This window comes from Branchiostoma floridae, chromosome 1 (genome assembly GCF_000003815.2).
Source record: "Branchiostoma floridae strain S238N-H82 chromosome 1, Bfl_VNyyK, whole genome shotgun sequence".
NCBI lineage: Eukaryota > Metazoa > Chordata > Leptocardii > Amphioxiformes > Branchiostomatidae > Branchiostoma > Branchiostoma floridae.
The window spans coordinates 24813745-24818319 of record NC_049979.1 but is presented as its reverse complement, the minus strand read 5'-3'; positions in this window follow the sequence as shown (position 1 = coordinate 24818319).

The window sequence follows — 4575 nt, the reverse complement described above, 5'->3', positions numbered from 1 at the left end:
CAAATGATAAAGTTCCAGTTTTTAATTAAACAAAGGTTCAGTTAAACAATTTCTCTCGAAAACATAACAAATAGCACCGCCTCAGCCCAAAGTGAAGACATTGTACATTCAGCTCATTGCTACGAGAAGTTACAGACGTTTGGGTTTAAAAAGACAAAGCCGAGTTCACACACAAAGTACAAGCGGATTAAACGTGCAATACGATCAAACTGTTATTCAATTTCAAGTGAGAATTGCCAGGTAACGCTATAGGCCCATGAATAGAAATATGCTATAGGAGAAAATCTTTCATCCATGACGAAAGCGGCTCTTTGCTTGTGAGTTTGTTAAATTGTAAAATTGTAAATAATGATCGACAGACATACAGACATACAGACACACCTACACACACACACACAGACACACGCACGCACACACACACACACACATGTACACACACACACACACACGCACGCACGCACACACACACACACACGTATACACACACACACACACACACGCACGCACACACACACACACATATACATACACACACACACACACACGCACGCACGCACACACACACACACACACACACACACACAGGGGAAGAGAGAAACAGGCACACCGATTTTATCTGAAATAGGTTTGTCTGTTTTTTTTACATGACGAACATGCAGCACAAAGGGTGGACAGTAATCAATTCTGGCGTCACGACATTAAGTTTTCAACAGGACTATGCTGTGAAGCATTGCAGTTCTAGTAACGGTTGCCATGTGATGCTTTTGACCGATGAGCATAAAAAAGCCAAAGCAAAGGACGTTTTACTTCTGATAACTCACACTGATTCTTGAGAAAGACGATTTAAGTCGAAACCAGTCTAATACCGTCTCTGAGCTGTCATTATTCCAAAGCTACGAAGGATGTCAACACAGTGATTCAATTTCATGTACATTCAAACGTTGATGAATTTTTCGGTTGTTCTATAAATGATAACCTCTTCTGAACTAATTCCTAACGATACCAAAGGTCCAGCCTGAGTGGTACCGTTCTACTGCTAACCTGATGAACGTGTTGAACGGTGTGTTGTATGGCATCGATCGGTATGCCGTCCATGTTGATTAGGCGAATTTCACATTTGCACACTGCGGCTTTGTGAGAAACACGCAGCGGGCAGCGAATATTGCCCAGAGAATTTAACAGATGTCCTCAAGACTGACTCGCACTGGCTTCATGCTGGACATCACATGTGTAAAAAGACAGTTCATCCTGACACCCTGAGTATGTAACAACAGTACATCCTGACACCCTGAGTATGTAACAACAGTACATCCTGACACCCTGAATATGTAACAACAGTACATCCTGACACCCTGAGTATGTAACAACAGTACATCCTGACACCATGAATATGTAACAACAGTACATCCTGACACCCTGAATATGTAACAACAGTACATCCTGACACCCTGAGTATGTAACAACAGTACATCCTGACACCCTGAGTATGTAACAACAGTACATCCTGACACCATGAATGTGGGCTATGCGGACGATGTCTCAATGTCCAGAGCTCTTTGAGTACCTCGAGCCAACGAAAACAAAACACCTCTTTATTCAGGTTGTAACAAGACAATACACTGTGAGCACTAGGCAGCATGGCTGGTATCGTGGCCAAAGACATATAGATATACAATACAAGATGAACATGTATATACAGTAATAGAATAAAATAGTTGTTGCAATAAAAGCACGTAAAGCTAACACTTATGCCTGACTAGCTAAAATTTACTAGACAGTGGCACGGCTGGAAGAGAATCTTTTGGTAGATATCATGTACACACATAGTGCTTCTGAAAGCTGTCTATTGATGACAGGGTCATGGTCAGGTGAGCCGTGGAGCAGTAGTGAAACAGTAGGCCGTTGTCGTACAAGGCATTCAACAGTGGTGGTGAGTTTGCTACGCTGCTCAGAGTACAGGGGGCAATGTAGTAGGTAGTGTTGGACTGTTTCAGAAGAGGCCCCACAGACACATTGTTTGCTCTTGATGTTCATTTTGTGCAAGGTACTGTTCAGTTGACACCAACCCATGCGAAGCCTGGCAGCTTGGATGTTGCTCTGCCTTGGGCCGAGTCGTCGGTAAGTTTGGTGGTGCCTTGTGGTGAACAGGTGCTTTTTGCTCACTCTCTTAAAATCAGCGAGGCTACGGGCGTCTCTGACTGTCTGTGGTAGCTGGTTCCAGAGTGAAGACGTGAAGGGGATAAAACTAATTTTGAAGGTCTGTGTCCGGCAACGAGGAACATGAAGGTGAGTGTTGTTGCGTAGTTGTAGACGTGTTGTAGACTGGGCGCCTCTTGTTGACGGAGTGAGCAGCTGTAAATGTGGGGGTTCAAGTCCGTTTGTCATTTTGTACATGATGGTGAGTGAGTTGAGCTGTCGTCTGGTGGCTAGAGAGTCCCATTCCAGTTCCTGCAGTAGGTTAGACTTTGGGGTACCCTTCATCGCCCCTGTGACGAGAAGGCCTGCTTGGTACTGGACCTGTTCTAGCATCCTGCTAGCTGAGCTTGCCAAGTCACCCAGTAGCGCTGACGCGTACTCCAACTTGCTTTTACTTGGGTCGAACTAGAGCAAAGTTTGCTGTTTCTAAGGCCTGTCTTCCAAGTTTGCCACTGACTTTGCGCAAGAGGCCTAGCAGTTTTCTACTTTTGCTCGTGGCCTTTTGTACGTGCTCTGTCCATCTGAGGGATTGGTGGATGGTGGCACCTAGATGACTGTAGAAAGGCACTTGTTCCACAATCTTCCCGAGTAGGTAGATAGGAGGTAGCTGGACGTTGTTACGATTAGATTTTATGCAGACCACCTTACACTTATCAGGGTGTAGACTTAGGCCCCAGTCCGAAAACCAGTGGGATACAAGTTGTAGATCTGCATTTGTGGTGACTGCCACTTCCTGCACTGTCTTGGCTGAGTTGTAGAGAGATGTGTCATCTGCAAAGCAATTTAGTGATGACTTGCATGGGAGGCTCATCATACCGTTTAAGTACAGCAGGAACAACAACGGTCCCAGTATACTGCCTTGAGGCACTCCCGCTGTTGTTGTTCCCCAGGTTGAGGCGACACCGTTTATGACGACTCGTTGTTGCCTCCCCGTCAAGTAGCTGTCAAACCAGCGGACCAGCTGCCCTCCCACTCCGTAACGAGTCAACTTGTAGGTGAGTCCTTGATGCCAGACGGTATCAAACGCACGCTTTACGTCGAGAAAGACGGCTGCTGTGCAAGAGATGTCCGGATCTTCAATGGACTTGGCCCAGTCGTCGACTCGTCGGATCAGCTGCAGGACGGTGCCGTCCCCTTTTCGGAAGCCAGACTGATTTTTATGCAGAAGGCGGTTCTCTTCAAGGTAGGTATACAGATGGTTGTGGACCAGTCTTTCGAGCACCTTAGCTACTGTTGGTAGCAAGGATATAGGTCTATAGTTGAAGGGATCAGTTCTGTCGCCCTTCTTGTGTACAGGGGTTACATTGCTCTGCTTCCACTCCGTAGGGAATAGTCCAGTCGCCAGAGAGTAGTTGAATAGACACCGTAGCGAGTCACAGATTTCAGGCGCAGTCTCCCTGAGTAAGCTGTTTGGGATGCCGTCAGGTCCCGGAGCTTTGTTCACTTGGAGACTTTGTAGTACGGTTAGTACCTCCTCTGAAGTGACTTGGAGTGATGTAAACTGCTTGGAGGTAAGTATTGGTAGTTTCTTAGTCCTGTCAGGGCGGTTGCAGTCTTTGGTGATGTTTACAAATATTTCATTTAGAAGTTCGGCTTTCTCGCCATCTTTCTCCACTAGAACTAGGGGGGGGGGGGGGTGTTAATACCAAATACCAAAATAGCCCTGATTTCCTGATGCAACAAGATGTTTTAAGCACTTCTATATAATTTTTTAGAAAATGTCATCCAACCCCCCCCCCCCCCCCTACCCTGAAAATTACTTTTGCAACCCTGAAAATGTGTCTTTTTTTGGCAATTTCAAAGGTTGTTCACTTTTGTTCCCTTACAATGTACAGATATGTCCAAGATGGGCCATTGAATGATCTTATATGTGTCATGTGGTATTGTAAGAGCACTTTGTATAATGAAAAGTCTAATGTCAAGGTCATTTTGTAGGTCAAAGGTCAACAAAATGCCTTTTTTTTTTTAAAATCACAACACTTTCACATTTTGTCAAATCTGTCCTGAGTTTACTCTCCTTTGGTTTCCTGGACGGATTCCCATGGCCTTTTGGCCTTTCAAAGCCCCATGCATTACATTAGATTTAAAATAGTACAACATATAGCTGCCATTTATTATTCAAATTTGCCACCATTACTAGTATGACACAATTTGGCGGGAATTACTATGACTCCAGAACTATGATTCCCGCCAAACGTTTTTAGTCAATGGCGGCAAATTCAAATGGAACCTACTTAATACAATTTTTTTCTTATGTATATAAGGTGATGTTTCTTTGCTTCGATCACAAACCCACATCAAAGTTTCACATGCCACATACTAATTGAAAAAATTAACAATGGCGGAAGTTTGTACAAGGTCAAAAGCCAAGAAAGAACT